Source organism: Balaenoptera ricei, chromosome X, assembly GCF_028023285.1.
Source record: "Balaenoptera ricei isolate mBalRic1 chromosome X, mBalRic1.hap2, whole genome shotgun sequence".
Taxonomy (NCBI): Eukaryota; Metazoa; Chordata; class Mammalia; order Artiodactyla; family Balaenopteridae; genus Balaenoptera; species Balaenoptera ricei.
The window spans coordinates 128,570,315-128,591,616 of record NC_082660.1 but is presented as its reverse complement, the minus strand read 5'-3'; positions in this window follow the sequence as shown (position 1 = coordinate 128,591,616).

Genomic DNA, 21,302 nt, shown 5'->3' with positions numbered 1-21,302 from the left:
TTTTTCCTAAATCGAGACACTTTGATTCACCCCCCTGCAACTTGCACCCATCACTCAATGGGGCCCTCTCTTCTGCTCTAACTTACGCCAGGAGGAGGAGGAGGAGCATCAGAGGACAAGAGCATTCGAGTTCTCTCTTGTTCTACTGGAAAGGCCCATTAGCTTCTCTCAGCTGGCGGTGTACACATTGCTAGCAAAAGACTAATGAAATCGTGCCGAGATTTCCCGTGATGAGGTGGCTGCCAGAGTCGTCATGACTTCATGGCAAGCAGCTCAAGGTCACCTGCATCTCCACCACTACCACGCGTCCGAAGGCCAGCCTCAAAGTTGTTCTTCCTGAGCATTACTCTACCTGGACAGGAACTAATTCCCCAAAATACATGTAATCAGCACCTGTACAAGTAGGGCACCACACACATCAGGGCTCTCTGTGGAGGATCTCCCCGGTCCCATTCCCACGTTCACGGGGAGCTTTGATCTGTACCCTCATCACATTTTGATGCCTGCACCCACGATATATCCAGACCCCTAGAGGATATCGAACCGCTGCCTTCCAACCTGCATCCTTCCCTCACTGGATATCTGCACCTCCCTCCATCCCGGCTCTATGCCTAATAGAGAAGTGTCAGGACTCCACGCGAAAAACGCATATTATACTTCTCTCTTCTTTTCATAGGAATGATTTTCCTTCCTGCAACCTCTTTGTCTTCACTTTGTGAGGAAAGGACCACCTAACTCATCCTGAGGATGCCAGAAACACAGAGGGCTCCCAGGGTCATTAGGGTATCAAGGCACCCAACTCAAGGATGCCCGCAAATCCACCCCCATCACTGTTCCAGAGGCCACCACCAACGATGTTCTTGTGACTCTTACTCTATCCACACGGGCACCGTTTACTAGTAGTATATGTCAACAGCACCTGGGTGAACAGGGCACTGCACACAGCACGGCTTCTAAGTGGAGGACACGCCCAACTCCTTCTCACTCACACATGTACCTTTCTTACGTCTAACCATCACATCCTGATGGCTCTAATCTCGATTGATCTCTAACGCTACAAAATATCTAGACCCACTGGCCTCCAACTTGCATCTCTTCCCCTTGGGGATCACCTCAACGGCTCTATGCATATCTGGAGAACAATGGGGACCAGGATGCATGATCTGGGCTTCTGTTCTCTGCTACTCCATTAGCAATTATCTTTACCTTACTTACTTTACACATGTTCAAGTTTTTCGGGGTGGAACAGGTAAATCATCAGCAAGATGCGGTTGAGGTCTACGTGGCTTCCACAGCCTTCCGGACTTCTGGGAGGAAGATCACCTGTAGACCCACGCCCATCGCTTAGCCAACGGCCACCGCATCCGATAATCCACTTGCACAGCACTCTACCCACAAAGGCACTCTTTACCCCTAGGCTAGTAAACTGCACCTTTCTGGGCTGGGCACTGCACGCAGCATGGCCTCAATGTGGGGGACATGCTGAGTCTCCTTCCCAATCTATAGCGAAGTTTTCTTCTCTATGCCGACCACACCTTGAGGACTGTACCCAAGAGGTATCCATAGATGTAGACAGTGCTGACCCACTGCCCTCAGACTTGCATTCCACCTCACTGAGAATCTCATCGCCGGTTTTATGAGTACTGGCAGAAAGACGAGGATACCATGGGAAAATCTTCCTCCGATTATCTCTTTTCCTGATAGGAACTGTGTTTCCCTTTGCTAAACTGTGGCTGCCCACACTACTAGGAATATTCGAGCACCGGATTCACCCTCAAAATGCCAGGGATCCTGGTCGCACCCCTGGCCCTCTTCTCGCCATGGCAAGCAACTCAAAGACATGTGCAGCTCTAACACTACAACGGGTCCAAAGGCCACCACAAGTGATATTCCTTGGGAGCCACGCTCTGCCCAGGCAGACAGCGTTAAGCCCAAGTCTGACAGATCATCACCCGTCTGGGCACGGCCCCGCATACAGCGTGCCTTCGCATTGCAAGACTTACCCAGTACTTCTGGCACTTCCAAATAGAGCGTTCACCTCGTTCCCATCACATCATACTGAATACATTGAAGAATTTTCCGTGCATCGAGACACATTGATTTTCCGCCCTGCAACTTGCATCCATCACTCACTGAGGATCTGCTCTTTGGCTCCAAGTTTTCCTCGGAAGAAGATGAAGAGCATCAGAGGACAAGATCCTTCGGGTTCCCTCTTGTTCTATTGGAAAAGTCCAGTTAGCTGCGCTCACCTGTGGGTATTCACACTGCTAGGAACAGACTAATGAAATCGCCATGAGTTTTCCCGAGGTCACGGGGCTGCCAGAGTCCTCATGAATTCACGGCAGCCAGCTCAAGTCAACTGCAGCTCCACCACTACCACCCATCCGAAGGCCAGCCTAAAACTTCTTCTTGTGGAGCGTTACTCTACCTGGCCAGGGACTAATTACTCAAAATACAAGTAATCAGCACCTGTCCGGGCAGGGCACCACACACATCAGGGCTCTCAGTGAAGGATCTCCCCGGTCCCCTTCCCACTCTCGCGAGTAGCTTTGATCTGTCTCCCCATCAAATCCTAACGGCTGCACCCACGATATATCCAGACCCCTAGAAGATAGCAAACCACTGCCTTCCAACCTGCAACCCTCCCTCAGTGGACACCCACACCTACCTCCACCCCACTCTATGCCTACTTGAGAAGTATCAGAACCACGCGAGAATAACGCATATTGTACTTCTCGCTTCTTCTCATAGGAATGATCTTGCTTCCTGCAAACTGTTTGTGTTCACCTTGGGAGGAAAGGACCACTTAACTCATCCTGAGGATGCCAGCCCAACACATGGCTACCACAGTCATTAGGATATCAAGGCAGCCAACTCAAGGACACCTGTAACTCCACCCACATAACTGGTCTAGAGGTCACCACCAACGATGTTCTTGTGAGCCTTACTCTACCTAGACGGCTCGGTTCACTACTACTATACGTGAACAGTACCTGTCCGGGCAGGGCACCGCACACAGCACAGCTTCGAGGTGGAGGACACGCCTACCTCCCTCTCACTCACACATGTACCTTTCTTACTTCTATCCATCACATCCTGATGACTGTACCCAGGCTTGATCCTTACCCATTCAAAATATCTCGACCCACTGTCCTCCACCTTGCATCTCTCCCCCGTGGTGATCTCCTCAGCTGCTCTATGCATTTCTGGAGAACTATGTGAACACAGGAAAAATGATCTTGCTTTCTGTTCTCTGCTACTCTATGAGCAATTATCTTGACCTTATTCACTTTATACATGTTCACGTTTTTCGGGGTGGAACAGGTAAATCATCATCAAGATGCGGTTGAGATCTATGTGGCTTCCAGAGCCTTCCTGACTTCGGGAAGTATGACCACCTGGAGCCCCATGCCCATCGCCCGTCCACAGGCACCACAACCGATACTCCAGTTGCACAGTACTCGGCCCGGAAAGGCACTGTTTACCCCTAGTCTAGGAAACGGCACCTTTCCGGGCTGGGCACTGCACACAGCACGGCCTCAAGGTGGGGGACCTGCTGAGTCTCCTTTCCCATCTGTAGAGAAGTTGGCTTCTCTATGCCGACCACACCTGGAGACTCTACCCAAGATTTATCCATAGACTTAGACAGTGTTTACCCACTGCCCTCAGACTTGCATCCCACCTCTATGAGGATGTCATCAACGGTTCTATGTGTACTGCCACAAGGATGAGGATACCATGAGAAAATCTTCCTCCCTTTATAGCTTTTCCTGATAGGAACTGTGTTTCCCTTTCCTAAACTGTGGGTGCCCCCACTGTTTGGATTATTCGAGCACCGGTGTCATCCTCAAAAGGGCAGGGATCCTGGTCGCTCTCCATTCCCTCTTCTCGCCATGGCAAGCATCTCAACGACACATGCAGCTCCACCACTAGAACGGGTCCAAAGGCCACCACAACTGATGTTCCTTTTGAGCCTCCCCCTAGCCACGCAGACACTGTTTACACCAAGTCTGAGAGACCAGCACGTGTCTGAGCACAGCCCCGCAAACAGTGTGGCTTCGCGTTGCAAGAACGCCCCAGGACTTCTGGCACTTCCAAATGTACCTGGCACCACTCTACCCACCACATCATACTGAATGAATTCAACAATTTTTCCTAAATCGAGACACTTTGATTCACCCCCCTGCAACTTGCACCCATCACTCAATGGGGCCCTCTCTTCTGCTCTAACTTATGCCAGGAGGAGGAGGAGGAGCATCAGAGGACAAGAGCATTCGAGTTCTCTCTTGTTCTACTGGAAAGGCCCGTTAGCTTCTCTCAGCTGGCGGTGTACACATTGCTAGCAAAAGACTAATGAAATCGTGCCGAGATTTCCCGTGATGAGGTGGCTGCCAGAGTCGTCATGACTTCATGGCAAGCAGCTCAAGGTCACCTGCATCTCCACCACTACCACGCGTCCGAAGGCCAGCCTCAAAGTTGTTCTTCCTGAGCATTACTCTACCTGGACAGGAACTAATTCCCCAAAATACATGTAATCAGCACCTGTACAAGTAGGGCACCACACACATCAGGGCTCTCTGTGGAGGATCTCCCCGGTCCCATTCCCACGTTCACGGGGAGCTTTGATCTGTACCCTCATCACATTTTGATGCCTGCACCCACGATATATCCAGACCCCTAGAGGATATCGAACCGCTGCCTTCCAACCTGCATCCTTCCCTCACTGGATATCTGCACCTCCCTCCATCCCGGCTCTATGCCTAATAGAGAAGTGTCAGGACTCCACGCGAAAAACGCATATTATACTTCTCTCTTCTTTTCATAGGAATGATTTTCCTTCCTGCAACCTCTTTGTCTTCACTTTGTGAGGAAAGGACCACCTAACTCATCCTGAGGATGCCAGAAACACAGAGGGCTCCCAGGGTCATTAGGGTATCAAGGCACCCAACTCAAGGATGCCCGCAAATCCACCCCCATCACTGTTCCAGAGGCCACCACCAACGATGTTCTTGTGACTCTTACTCTATCCACACGGGCACCGTTTACTAGTAGTATATGTCAACAGCACCTGGGTGAACAGGGCACCGCACACAGCACGGCTTCTAAGTGGAGGACACGCCCAACTCCTTCTCACTCACACATGTACCTTTCTTACGTCTAACCATCACATCCTGATGGCTCTAATCTCGATTGATCTCTAACGCTACAAAATATCTAGACCCACTGGCCTCCAACTTGCATCTCTTCCCCTTGGGGATCACCTCAACGGCTCTATGCATATCTGGAGAACAATGGGGACCAGGATGCATGATCTGGGCTTCTGTTCTCTGCTACTCCATTAGCAATTATCTTTACCTTACTTACTTTACACATGTTCAAGTTTTTCGGGGTGGAACAGGTAAATCATCAGCAAGATGCGGTTGAGGTCTACGTGGCTTCCACAGCCTTCCGGACTTCTGGGAGGAAGATCACCTGTAGACCCACGCCCATCGCTTAGCCAACGGCCACCGCATCCGATAATCCACTTGCACAGCACTCTACCCACAAAGGCACTCTTTACCCCTAGGCTAGTAAACTGCACCTTTCTGGGCTGGGCACTGCACGCAGCATGGCCTCAATGTGGGGGACATGCTGAGTCTCCTTCCCAATCTATAGCGAAGTTTTCTTCTCTATGCCGACCACACCTTGAGGACTGTACCCAAGAGGTATCCATAGATGTAGACAGTGCTGACCCACTGCCCTCAGACTTGCATTCCACCTCACTGAGAATCTCATCGCCGGTTTTATGAGTACTGGCAGAAAGACGAGGATACCATGGGAAAATCTTCCTCCGATTATCTCTTTTCCTGATAGGAACTGTGTTTCCCTTTGCTAAACTGTGGCTGCCCACACTACTAGGAATATTCGAGCACCGGATTCACCCTCAAAATGCCAGGGATCCTGGTCGCACCCCTGGCCCTCTTCTCGCCATGGCAAGCAACTCAAAGACATGTGCAGCTCTAACACTACAACGGGTCCAAAGGCCACCACAAGTGATATTCCTTGGGAGCCACGCTCTGCCCAGGCAGACAGCGTTAAGCCCAAGTCTGACAGATCATCACCCGTCTGGGCACGGCCCCGCATACAGCGTGCCTTCGCATTGCAAGACTTACCCAGTACTTCTGGCACTTCCAAATAGAGCGTTCACCTCGTTCCCATCACATCATACTGAATACATTGAAGAATTTTCCGTGCATCGAGACACATTGATTTTCCGCCCTGCAACTGGCATCCATCACTCACTGAGGATCTGCTCTTTGGCTCCAAGTTTTCCTCGGAAGAAGATGAAGAGCATCAGAGGACAAGATCCTTCGGGTTCCCTCTTGTTCTATTGGAAAAGTCCAGTTAGCTTCGCTCACCTGTGGGTATTCACACTGCTAGGAACAGACTAATGAAATCGCCATGAGTTTTCCCGAGGTCACGGGGCTGCCAGAGTCCTCATGAATTCACGGCAGCCAGCTCAAGTCAACTGCAGCTCCACCACTACCACCCATCCGAAGGCCAGCCTAAAACTTCTTCTTGTGGAGCGTTACTCTACCTGGCCAGGGACTAATTACTCAAAATACAAGTAATCAGCACCTGTCCGGGCAGGGCACCACACACATCAGGGCTCTCAGTGAAGGATCTCCCCGGTCCCCTTCCCACTCTCGCGAGTAGCTTTGATCTGTCTCCCCATCAAATCCTAACGGCTGCACCCACGATATATCCAGACCCCTAGAAGATAGCAAACCACTGCCTTCCAACCTGCAACCCTCCCTCAGTGGACACCCACACCTACCTCCACCCCACTCTATGCCTACTTGAGAAGTATCAGAACCACGCGAGAATAACGCATATTGTACTTCTCGCTTCTTCTCATAGGAATGATCTTGCTTCCTGCAAACTGTTTGTGTTCACCTTGGGAGGAAAGGACCACTTAACTCATCCTGAGGATGCCAGCCCAACACATGGCTACCACAGTCATTAGGATATCAAGGCAGCCAACTCAAGGACACCTGTAACTCCACCCACATAACTGGTCTAGAGGTCACCACCAACGATGTTCTTGTGAGCCTTACTCTACCTAGACGGCTCGGTTCACTACTACTATACGTGAACAGTACCTGTCCGGGCAGGGCACCGCACACAGCACAGCTTCGAGGTGGAGGACACGCCTACCTCCCTCTCACTCACACATGTACCTTTCTTACTTCTATCCATCACATCCTGATGACTGTACCCAGGCTTGATCCTTACCCATTCAAAATATCTCGACCCACTGTCCTCCACCTTGCATCTCTCCCCCGTGGTGATCTCCTCAGCTGCTCTATGCATTGCTGGAGAACTATGTGAACACAGGAAAAATGATCTTGCTTTCTGTTCTCTGCTACTCTATGAGCAATTATCTTGACCTTATTCACTTTATACATGTTCACGTTTTTCGGGGTGGAACAGGTAAATCATCATCAAGATGCGGTTGAGATCTATGTGGCTTCCAGAGCCTTCCTGACTTCGGGAAGTATGACCACCTGGAGCCCCATGCCCATCGCCCGTCCACAGGCACCACAACCGATACTCCAGTTGCACAGTACTCGGCCCGGAAAGGCACTGTTTACCCCTAGTCTAGGAAACGGCACCTTTCCGGGCTGGGCACTGCACACAGCACGGCCTCAAGGTGGGGGACCTGCTGAGTCTCCTTTCCCATCTGTAGAGAAGTTGGCTTCTCTATGCCGACCACACCTGGAGACTCTACCCAAGATTTATCCATAGACTTAGACAGTGTTTACCCACTGCCCTCAGACTTGCATCCCACCTCTATGAGGATGTCATCAACGGTTCTATGTGTACTGCCACAAGGATGAGGATACCATGAGAAAATCTTCCTCCCTTTATAGCTTTTCCTGATAGGAACTGTGTTTCCCTTTCCTAAACTGTGGGTGCCCCCACTGTTTGGATTATTCGAGCACCGGTGTCATCCTCAAAAGGGCAGGGATCCTGGTCGCTCTCCATTCCCTCTTCTCGCCATGGCAAGCATCTCAACGACACATGCAGCTCCACCACTAGAACGGGTCCAAAGGCCACCACAACTGATGTTCCTTTTGAGCCTCCCCCTAGCCACGCAGACACTGTTTACACCAAGTCTGAGAGACCAGCACGTGTCTGAGCACAGCCCCGCAAACAGTGTGGCTTCGCGTTGCAAGAACGCCCCAGGACTTCTGGCACTTCCAAATGTACCTGGCACCACTCTACCCACCACATCATACTGAATGAATTCAACAATTTTTCCTAAATCGAGACACTTTGATTCACCCCCCTGCAACTTGCACCCATCACTCAATGGGGCCCTCTCTTCTGCTCTAACTTATGCCAGGAGGAGGAGGAGGAGCATCAGAGGACAAGAGCATTCGAGTTCTCTCTTGTTCTACTGGAAAGGCCCGTTAGCTTCTCTCAGCTGGCGGTGTACACATTGCTAGCAAAAGACTAATGAAATCGTGCCGAGATTTCCCGTGATGAGGTGGCTGCCAGAGTCGTCATGACTTCATGGCAAGCAGCTCAAGGTCACCTGCATCTCCACCACTACCACGCATCCGAAGGCCAGCCTCAAAGTTGTTCTTCCTGAGCATTACTCTACCTGGACAGGAACTAATTCCCCAAAATACATGTAATCAGCACCTGTACAAGTAGGGCACCACACACATCAGGGCTCTCTGTGGAGGATCTCCCCGGTCCCATTCCCACGTTCACGGGGAGCTTTGATCTGTACCCTCATCACATTTTGATGCCTGCACCCACGATATATCCAGACCCCTAGAGGATATCGAACCGCTGCCTTCCAACCTGCATCCTTCCCTCACTGGATATCTGCACCTCCCTCCATCCCGGCTCTATGCCTAATAGAGAAGTGTCAGGACTCCACGAGAAAAACGCATATTATACTTCTCTCTTCTTTTCATAGGAATGATTTTCCTTCCTGCAACCTCTTTGTCTTCACTTTGTGAGGAAAGGACCACCTAACTCATCCTGAGGATGCCAGAAACACAGAGGGCTCCCAGGGTCATTAGGGTATCAAGGCACCCAACTCAAGGATGCCCGCAAATCCACCCCCATCACTGTTCCAGAGGCCACCACCAACGATGTTCTTGTGACTCTTACTCTATCCACACGGGCACCGTTTACTAGTAGTATATGTCAACAGCACCTGGGTGAACAGGGCACCGCACACAGCACGGCTTCTAAGTGGAGGACACGCCCAACTCCTTCTCACTCACACATGTACCTTTCTTACGTCTAACCATCACATCCTGATGGCTCTAATCTCGATTGATCTCTAACGCTACAAAATATCTAGACCCACTGGCCTCCAACTTGCATCTCTTCCCCTTGGGGATCACCTCAACGGCTCTATGCATATCTGGAGAACAATGGGGACCAGGATGCATGATCTGGGCTTCTGTTCTCTGCTACTCCATTAGCAATTATCTTTACCTTACTTACTTTACACATGTTCAAGTTTTTCGGGGTGGAACAGGTAAATCATCAGCAAGATGCGGTTGAGGTCTACGTGGCTTCCACAGCCTTCCGGACTTCTGGGAGGAAGATCACCTGTAGACCCACGCCCATCGCTTAGCCAACGGCCACCGCATCCGATAATCCACTTGCACAGCACTCTACCCACAAAGGCACTCTTTACCCCTAGGCTAGTAAACTGCACCTTTCTGGGCTGGGCACTGCACGCAGCATGGCCTCAATGTGGGGGACATGCTGAGTCTCCTTCCCAATCTATAGCGAAGTTTTCTTCTCTATGCCGACCACACCTTGAGGACTGTACCCAAGAGGTATCCATAGATGTAGACAGTGCTGACCCACTGCCCTCAGACTTGCATTCCACCTCACTGAGAATCTCATCGCCGGTTTTATGAGTACTGGCAGAAAGACGAGGATACCATGGGAAAATCTTCCTCCGATTATCTCTTTTCCTGATAGGAACTGTGTTTCCCTTTGCTAAACTGTGGCTGCCCACACTACTAGGAATATTCGAGCACCGGATTCACCCTCAAAATGCCAGGGATCCTGGTCGCACCCCTGGCCCTCTTCTCGCCATGGCAAGCAACTCAAAGACATGTGCAGCTCTAACACTACAACGGGTCCAAAGGCCACCACAAGTGATATTCCTTGGGAGCCACGCTCTGCCCAGGCAGACAGCGTTAAGCCCAAGTCTGACAGATCATCACCCGTCTGGGCACGGCCCCGCATACAGCGTGCCTTCGCATTGCAAGACTTACCCAGTACTTCTGGCACTTCCAAATAGAGCGTTCACCTCGTTCCCATCACATCATACTGAATACATTGAAGAATTTTCCGTGCATCGAGACACATTGATTTTCCGCCCTGCAACTTGCATCCATCACTCACTGAGGATCTGCTCTTTGGCTCCAAGTTTTCCTCGGAAGAAGATGAAGAGCATCAGAGGACAAGATCCTTCGGGTTCCCTCTTGTTCTATTGGAAAAGTCCAGTTAGCTTCGCTCACCTGTGGGTATTCACACTGCTAGGAACAGACTAATGAAATCGCCATGAGTTTTCCCGAGGTCACGGGGCTGCCAGAGTCCTCATGAATTCACGGCAGCCAGCTCAAGTCAACTGCAGCTCCACCACTACCACCCATCCGAAGGCCAGCCTAAAACTTCTTCTTGTGGAGCGTTACTCTACCTGGCCAGGGACTAATTACTCAAAATACAAGTAATCAGCACCTGTCCGGGCAGGGCACCACACACATCAGGGCTCTCAGTGAAGGATCTCCCCGGTCCCCTTCCCACTCTCGCGAGTAGCTTTGATCTGTCTCCCCATCAAATCCTAACGGCTGCACCCACGATATATCCAGACCCCTAGAAGATAGCAAACCACTGCCTTCCAACCTGCAACCCTCCCTCAGTGGACACCCACACCTACCTCCACCCCACTCTATGCCTACTTGAGAAGTATCAGAACCACGCGAGAATAACGCATATTGTACTTCTCGCTTCTTCTCATAGGAATGATCTTGCTTCCTGCAAACTGTTTGTGTTCACCTTGGGAGGAAAGGACCACTTAACTCATCCTGAGGATGCCAGCCCAACACATGGCTACCACAGTCATTAGGATATCAAGGCAGCCAACTCAAGGACACCTGTAACTCCACCCACATAACTGGTCTAGAGGTCACCACCAACGATGTTCTTGTGAGCCTTACTCTACCTAGACGGCTCGGTTCACTACTACTATACGTGAACAGTACCTGTCCGGGCAGGGCACCGCACACAGCACAGCTTCGAGGTGGAGGACACGCCTACCTCCCTCTCACTCACACATGTACCTTTCTTACTTCTATCCATCACATCCTGATGACTGTACCCAGGCTTGATCCTTACCCATTCAAAATATCTCGACCCACTGTCCTCCACCTTGCATCTCTCCCCCGTGGTGATCTCCTCAGCTGCTCTATGCATTTCTGGAGAACTATGTGAACACAGGAAAAATGATCTTGCTTTCTGTTCTCTGCTACTCTATGAGCAATTATCTTGACCTTATTCACTTTATACATGTTCACGTTTTTCGGGGTGGAACAGGTAAATCATCATCAAGATGCGGTTGAGATCTATGTGGCTTCCAGAGCCTTCCTGACTTCGGGAAGTATGACCACCTGGAGCCCCATGCCCATCGCCCGTCCACAGGCACCACAACCGATACTCCAGTTGCACAGTACTCGGCCCGGAAAGGCACTGTTTACCCCTAGTCTAGGAAACGGCACCTTTCCGGGCTGGGCACTGCACACAGCACGGCCTCAAGGTGGGGGACCTGCTGAGTCTCCTTTCCCATCTGTAGAGAAGTTGGCTTCTCTATGCCGACCACACCTGGAGACTCTACCCAAGATTTATCCATAGACATAGACAGTGTTTACCCACTGCCCTCAGACTTGCATCCCACCTCTATGAGGATGTCATCAACGGTTCTATGTGTACTGCCACAAGGATGAGGATACCATGAGAAAATCTTCCTCCCTTTATAGCTTTTCCTGATAGGAACTGTGTTTCCCTTTCCTAAACTGTGGGTGCCCCCACTGTTTGGATTATTCGAGCACCGGTGTCATCCTCAAAAGGGCAGGGATCCTGGTCGCTCTCCATTCCCTCTTCTCGCCATGGCAAGCATCTCAACGACACATGCAGCTCCACCACTAGAACGGGTCCAAAGGCCACCACAACTGATGTTCCTTTTGAGCCTCCCCCTAGCCACGCAGACACTGTTTACACCAAGTCTGAGAGACCAGCACGTGTCTGAGCACAGCCCCGCAAACAGTGTGGCTTCGCGTTGCAAGAACGCCCCAGGACTTCTGGCACTTCCAAATGTACCTGGCACCACTCTACCCACCACATCATACTGAATGAATTCAACAATTTTTCCTAAATCGAGACACTTTGATTCACCCCCCTGCAACTTGCACCCATCACTCAATGGGGCCCTCTCTTCTGCTCTAACTTATGCCAGGAGGAGGAGGAGGAGCATCAGAGGACAAGAGCATTCGAGTTCTCTCTTGTTCTACTGGAAAGGCCCGTTAGCTTCTCTCAGCTGGCGGTGTACACATTGCTAGCAAAAGACTAATGAAATCGTGCCGAGATTTCCCGTGATGAGGTGGCTGCCAGAGTCGTCATGACTTCATGGCAAGCAGCTCAAGGTCACCTGCATCTCCACCACTACCACGCGTCCGAAGGCCAGCCTCAAAGTTGTTCTTCCTGAGCATTACTCTACCTGGACAGGAACTAATTCCCCAAAATACATGTAATCAGCACCTGTACAAGTAGGGCACCACACACATCAGGGCTCTCTGTGGAGGATCTCCCCGGTCCCATTCCCACGTTCACGGGGAGCTTTGATCTGTACCCTCATCACATTTTGATGCCTGCACCCACGATATATCCAGACCCCTAGAGGATATCGAACCGCTGCCTTCCAACCTGCATCCTTCCCTCACTGGATATCTGCACCTCCCTCCATCCCGGCTCTATGCCTAATAGAGAAGTGTCAGGACTCCACGAGAAAAACGCATATTATACTTCTCTCTTCTTTTCATAGGAATGATTTTCCTTCCTGCAACCTCTTTGTCTTCACTTTGTGAGGAAAGGACCACCTAACTCATCCTGAGGATGCCAGAAACACAGAGGGCTCCCAGGGTCATTAGGGTATCAAGGCACCCAACTCAAGGATGCCCGCAAATCCACCCCCATCACTGTTCCAGAGGCCACCACCAACGATGTTCTTGTGACTCTTACTCTATCCACACGGGCACCGTTTACTAGTAGTATATGTCAACAGCACCTGGGTGAACAGGGCACCGCACACAGCACGGCTTCTAAGTGGAGGACACGCCCAACTCCTTCTCACTCACACATGTACCTTTCTTACGTCTAACCATCACATCCTGATGGCTCTAATCTCGATTGATCTCTAACGCTACAAAATATCTAGACCCACTGGCCTCCAACTTGCATCTCTTCCCCTTGGGGATCACCTCAACGGCTCTATGCATATCTGGAGAACAATGGGGACCAGGATGCATGATCTGGGCTTCTGTTCTCTGCTACTCCATTAGCAATTATCTTTACCTTACTTACTTTACACATGTTCAAGTTTTTCGGGGTGGAACAGGTAAATCATCAGCAAGATGCGGTTGAGGTCTACGTGGCTTCCACAGCCTTCCGGACTTCTGGGAGGAAGATCACCTGTAGACCCACGCCCATCGCTTAGCCAACGGCCACCGCATCCGATAATCCACTTGCACAGCACTCTACCCACAAAGGCACTCTTTACCCCTAGGCTAGTAAACTGCACCTTTCTGGGCTGGGCACTGCACGCAGCATGGCCTCAATGTGGGGGACATGCTGAGTCTCCTTCCCAATCTATAGCGAAGTTTTCTTCTCTATGCCGACCACACCTTGAGGACTGTACCCAAGAGGTATCCATAGATGTAGACAGTGCTGACCCACTGCCCTCAGACTTGCATTCCACCTCACTGAGAATCTCATCGCCGGTTTTATGAGTACTGGCAGAAAGACGAGGATACCATGGGAAAATCTTCCTCCGATTATCTCTTTTCCTGATAGGAACTGTGTTTCCCTTTGCTAAACTGTGGCTGCCCACACTACTAGGAATATTCGAGCACCGGATTCACCCTCAAAATGCCAGGGATCCTGGTCGCACCCCTGGCCCTCTTCTCGCCATGGCAAGCAACTCAAAGACATGTGCAGCTCTAACACTACAACGGGTCCAAAGGCCACCACAAGTGATATTCCTTGGGAGCCACGCTCTGCCCAGGCAGACAGCGTTAAGCCCAAGTCTGACAGATCATCACCCGTCTGGGCACGGCCCCGCATACAGCGTGCCTTCGCATTGCAAGACTTACCCAGTACTTCTGGCACTTCCAAATAGAGCGTTCACCTCGTTCCCATCACATCATACTGAATACATTGAAGAATTTTCCGTGCATCGAGACACATTGATTTTCCGCCCTGCAACTTGCATCCATCACTCACTGAGGATCTGCTCTTTGGCTCCAAGTTTTCCTCGGAAGAAGATGAAGAGCATCAGAGGACAAGATCCTTCGGGTTCCCTCTTGTTCTATTGGAAAAGTCCAGTTAGCTTCGCTCACCTGTGGGTATTCACACTGCTAGGAACAGACTAATGAAATCGCCATGAGTTTTCCCGAGGTCACGGGGCTGCCAGAGTCCTCATGAATTCACGGCAGCCAGCTCAAGTCAACTGCAGCTCCACCACTACCACCCATCCGAAGGCCAGCCTAAAACTTCTTCTTGTGGAGCGTTACTCTACCTGGCCAGGGACTAATTACTCAAAATACAAGTAATCAGCACCTGTCCGGGCAGGGCACCACACACATCAGGGCTCTCAGTGAAGGATCTCCCCGGTCCCCTTCCCACTCTCGCGAGTAGCTTTGATCTGTCTCCCCATCAAATCCTAACGGCTGCACCCACGATATATCCAGACCCCTAGAAGATAGCAAACCACTGCCTTCCAACCTGCAACCCTCCCTCAGTGGACACCCACACCTACCTCCACCCCACTCTATGCCTACTTGAGAAGTATCAGAACCACGCGAGAATAACGCATATTGTACTTCTCGCTTCTTCTCATAGGAATGATCTTGCTTCCTGCAAACTGTTTGTGTTCACCTTGGGAGGAAAGGACCACTTAACTCATCCTGAGGATGCCAGCCCAACACATGGCTACCACAGTCATTAGGATATCAAGGCAGCCAACTCAAGGACACCTGTAACTCCACCCACATAACTGGTCTAGAGGTCACCACCAACGATGTTCTTGTGAGCCTTACTCTACCTAGACGGCTCGGTTCACTACTACTATACGTGAACAGTACCTGTCCGGGCAGGGCACCGCACACAGCACAGCTTCGAGGTGGAGGACACGCCTACCTCCCTCTCACTCACACATGTACCTTTCTTACTTCTATCCATCACATCCTGATGACTGTACCCAGGCTTGATCCTTACCCATTCAAAATATCTCGACCCACTGTCCTCCACCTTGCATCTCTCCCCCGTGGTGATCTCCTCAGCTGCTCTATGCATTGCTGGAGAACTATGTGAACACAGGAAAAATGATCTTGCTTTCTGTTCTCTGCTACTCTATGAGCAATTATCTTGACCTTATTCACTTTATACATGTTCACGTTTTTCGGGGTGGAACAGGTAAATCATCATCAAGATGCGGTTGAGATCTATGTGGCTTCCAGAGCCTTCCTGACTTCGGGAAGTATGACCACCTGGAGCCCCATGCCCATCGCCCGTCCACAGGCACCACAACCGATACTCCAGTTGCACAGTACTCGGCCCGGAAAGGCACTGTTTACCCCTAGTCTAGGAAACGGCACCTTTCCGGGCTGGGCACTGCACACAGCACGGCCTCAAGGTGGGGGACCTGCTGAGTCTCCTTTCCCATCTGTAGAGAAGTTGGCTTCTCTATGCCGACCACACCTGGAGACTCTACCCAAGATTTATCCATAGACTTAGACAGTGTTTACCCACTGCCCTCAGACTTGCATCCCACCTCTATGAGGATGTCATCAACGGTTCTATGTGTACTGCCACAAGGATGAGGATACCATGAGAAAATCTTCCTCCCTTTATAGCTTTTCCTGATAGGAACTGTGTTTCCCTTTCCTAAACTGTGGGTGCCCCCACTGTTTGGATTATTCGAGCACCGGTGTCATCCTCAAAAGGGCAGGGATCCTGGTCGCTCTCCATTCCCTCTTCTCGCCATGGCAAGCATCTCAACGACACATGCAGCTCCACCACTAGAACGGGTCCAAAGGCCACCACAACTGATGTTCCTTTTGAGCCTCCCCCTAGCCACGCAGACACTGTTTACACCAAGTCTGAGAGACCAGCACGTGTCTGAGCACAGCCCCGCAAACAGTGTGGCTTCGCGTTGCAAGAACGCCCCAGGACTTCTGGCACTTCCAAATGTACCTGGCACCACTCTACCCACCACATCATACTGAATGAATTCAACAATTTTTCCTAAATCGAGACACTTTGATTCACCCCCCTGCAACTTGCACCCATCACTCAATGGGGCCCTCTCTTCTGCTCTAACTTATGCCAGGAGGAGGAGGAGGAGCATCAGAGGACAAGAGCATTCGAGTTCTCTCTTGTTCTACTGGAAAGGCCCGTTAGCTTCTCTCAGCTGGCGGTGTACACATTGCTAGCAAAAGACTAATGAAATCGTGCCGAGATTTCCCGTGATGAGGTGGCTGCCAGAGTCGTCATGACTTCATGGCAAGCAGCTCAAGGTCACCTGCATCTCCACCACTACCACGCGTCCGAAGGCCAGCCTCAAAGTTGTTCTTCCTGAGCATTACTCTACCTGGACAGGAACTAATTCCCCAAAATACATGTAATCAGCACCTGTACAAGTAGGGCACCACACACATCAGGGCTCTCTGTGGAGGATCTCCCCGGTCCCATTCCCACGTTCACGGGGAGCTTTGATCTGTACCCTCATCACATTTTGATGCCTGCACCCACGATATATCCAGACCCCTAGAGGATATCGAACCGCTGCCTTCCAACCTGCATCCTTCCCTCACTGGATATCTGCACCTCCCTCCATCCCGGCTCTATGCCTAATAGAGAAGTGTCAGGACTCCACGAGAAAAACGCATATTATACTTCTCTCTTCTTTTCATAGGAATGATTTTCCTTCCTGCAACCTCTTTGTCTTCACTTTGTGAGGAAAGGACCACCTAACTCATCCTGAGGATGCCAGAAACACAGAGGGCTCCCAGGGTCATTAGGGTATCAAGGCACCCAACTCAAGGATGCCCGCAAATCCACCCCCATCACTGTTCCAGAGGCCACCACCAACGATGTTCTTGTGAGTCTTACTCTATCCACACGGGCACCGTTTACTAGTAGTATATGTCAACAGCACCTGGGTGAACAGGGCACCGCACACAGCACGGCTTCTAAGTGGAGGACACGCCCAACTCCTTCTCACTCACACATGTACCTTTCTTACGTCTAACCATCACATCCTGATGGCTCTAATCTCGATTGATCTCTAACGCTACAAAATATCTAGACCCACTGGCCTCCAACTTGCATCTCTTCCCCTTGGGGATCACCTCAACGGCTCTATGCATATCTGGAGAACAATGGGGACCAGGATGCATGATCTTGGCTTCTGTTCTCTGCTACTCCATTAGCAATTATCTTTACCTTACTTACTTTACACATGTTCAAGTTTTTCGGGGTGGAACAGGTAAATCATCAGCAAGATGCGGTTGAGGTCTACGTGGCTTCCACAGCCTTCCGGACTTCTGGGAGGAAGATCACCTGTAGACCCACGCCCATCGCTTAGCCAACGGCCACCGCATCCGATAATCCACTTGCACAGCACTCTACCCACAAAGGCACTCTTTACCCCTAGGCTAGTAAACTGCACCTTTCTGGGCTGGGCACTGCACGCAGCATGGCCTCAATGTGGGGGACATGCTGAGTCTCCTTCCCAATCTATAGCGAAGTTTTCTTCTCTATGCCGACCACACCTTGAGGACTGTACCCAAGAGGTATCCATAGATGTAGACAGTGCTGACCCACTGCCCTCAGACTTGCATTCCACCTCACTGAGAATCTCATCGCCGGTTTTATGAGTACTGGCAGAAAGACGAGGATACCATGGGAAAATCTTCCTCCGATTATCTCTTTTCCTGATAGGAACTGTGTTTCCCTTTGCTAAACTGTGGCTGCCCACACTACTAGGAATATTCGAGCACCGGATTCACCCTCAAAATGCCAGGGATCCTGGTCGCACCCCTGGCCCTCTTCTCGCCATGGCAAGCAACTCAAAGACATGTGCAGCTCTAACACTACAACGGGTCCAAAGGCCACCACAAGTGATATTCCTTGGGAGCCACGCTCTGCCCAGGCAGACAGCGTTAAGCCCAAGTCTGACAGATCATCACCCGTCTGGGCACGGCCCCGCATACAGCGTGCCTTCGCATTGCAAGACTTACCCAGTACTTCTGGCACTTCCAAATAGAGCGTTCACCTCGTTCCCATCACATCATACTGAATACATTGAAGAATTTTCCGTGCATCGAGACACATTGATTTTCCGCCCTGCAACTTGCATCCATCACTCACTGAGGATCTGCTCTTTGGCTCCAAGTTTTCCTCGGAAGAAGATGAAGAGCATCAGAGGACAAGATCCTTCGGGTTCCCTCTTGTTCTATTGGAAAAGTCCAGTTAGCTTCGCTCACCTGTGGGTATTCACACTGCTAGGAACAGACTAATGAAATCGCCATGAGTTTTCCCGAGGTCACGGGGCTGCCAGAGTCCTCATGAATTCACGGCAGCCAGCTCAAGTCAACTGCAGCTCCACCACTACCACCCATCCGAAGGCCAGCCTAAAACTTCTTCTTGTGGAGCGTTACTCTACCTGGCCAGGGACTAATTACTCAAAATACAAGTAATCAGCACCTGTCCGGGCAGGGCACCACACACATCAGGGCTCTCAGTGAAGGATCTCCCCGGTCCCCTTCCCACTCTCGCGAGTAGCTTTGATCTGTCTCCCCATCAAATCCTAACGGCTGCACCCACGATATATCCAGACCCCTAGAAGATAGCAAACCACTGCCTTCCAACCTGCAACCCTCCCTCAGTGGACACCCACACCTACCTCCACCCCACTCTATGCCTACTTGAGAAGTATCAGAACCACGCGAGAATAACGCATATTGTACTTCTCGCTTCTTCTCATAGGAATGATCTTGCTTCCTGCAAACTGTTTGTGTTCACCTTGGGAGGAAAGGACCACTTAACTCATCCTGAGGATGCCAGCCCAACACATGGCTACCACAGTCATTAGGATATCAAGGCAGCCAACTCAAGGACACCTGTAACTCCACCCACATAACTGGTCTAGAGGTCACCACCAACGATGTTCTTGTGAGCCTTACTCTACCTAGACGGCTCGGTTCACTACTACTATACGTGAACAGTACCTGTCCGGGCAGGGCACCGCACACAGCACAGCTTCGAGGTGGAGGACACGCCTACCTCCCTCTCACTCACACATGTACCTTTCTTACTTCTATCCATCACATCCTGATGACTGTACCCAGGCTTGATCCTTACCCATTCAAAATATCTCGACCCACTGTCCTCCACCTTGCATCTCTCCCCCGTGGTGATCTCCTCAGCTGCTCTATGCATTTCTGGAGAACTATGTGAACACAGGAAAAATGATCTTGCTTTCTGTTCTCTGCTACTCTATGAGCAATTATCTTGACCTTATTCACTTTATACATGTTCACGTTTTTCGGGGTGGAACAGGTAAATCATCATCAAGATGCGGTTGAGATCTATGTGGCTTCCAGAGCCTTCCTGACTTCGGGAAGTATGACCACCTGGAGCCCCATGCCCATCGCCCGTCCACAGGCACCACAACCGATACTCCAGTTGCACAGTACTCGGCCCGGAAAGGCACTGTTTACCCCTAGTCTAGGAAACGGCACCTTTCCGGGCTGGGCACTGCACACAGCACGGCCTCAAGGTGGGGGACCTGCTGAGTCTCCTTTCCCATCTGTAGAGAAGTTGGCTTCTCTATGCCGACAACACCTGGAGACTCTACCCAAGATTTATCCATAGACTTAGACAGTGTTTACCCACTGCCCTCAGACTTGCATCCCACCTCTATGAGGATGTCATCAACGGTTCTATGTGTACTGCCACAAGGATGAGGATACCATGAGAAAATCTTCCTCCCTTTATAGCTTTTCCTGATAGGAACTGTGTTTCCCTTTCCTAAACTGTGGGTGCCCCCACTGTTTGGATTATTCGAGCACCGGCGTCATCCTCAAAAGGGCAGGGATCCTGGTCGCTCTCCATTCCCTCTTCTCGCCATGGCAAGCATCTCAACGACACATGCAGCTCCACCACTAGAACGGGTCCAAAGGCCACCACAACTGATGTTCCTTTTGAGCCTCCCCCTAGCCACGCAGACACTGTTTACACCAAGTCTGAGAGACCAGCACGTGTCTGAGCACAGCCCCGCAAACAGTGTGGCTTCGCGTTGCAAGAACGCCCCAGGACTTCTGGCACTTCCAAATGTACCTGGCACCACTCTACCCACCACATCATACTGAATGAATTCAACAATTTTTCCTAAATCGAGACACTTTGATTCACCCCCCTGCAACTTGCACCCATCACTCAATGGGGCCCTCTCTTCTGCTCTAACTTATGCCAGGAGGAGGAGGAGGAGCATCAGAGGACAAGAGCATTCGAGTTCTCTCTTGTTCTACTGGAAAGGCCCGTTAGCTTCTCTCAGCTGGCGGTGTACACATTGCTAGCAAAAGACTAATGAAATCGTGCCGAGATTTCCCGTGATGAGGTGGCTGCCAGAGTCGTCATGACTTCATGGCAAGCAGCTCAAGGTCACCTGCATCTCCACCACTACCACGCGTCCGAAGGCCAGCCTCAAAGTTGTTCTTCCTGAGCATTACTCTACCTGGACAGGAACTAATTCCCCAAAATACATGTAATCAGCACCTGTACAAGTAGGGCACCACACACATCAGGGCTCTCTGTGGAGGATCTCCCCGGTCCCATTCCCACGTTCACGGGGAGCTTTGATCTGTACCCTCATCACATTTTGATGCCTGCACCCACGATATATCCAGACCCCTAGAGGATATCGAACCGCTGCCTTCCAA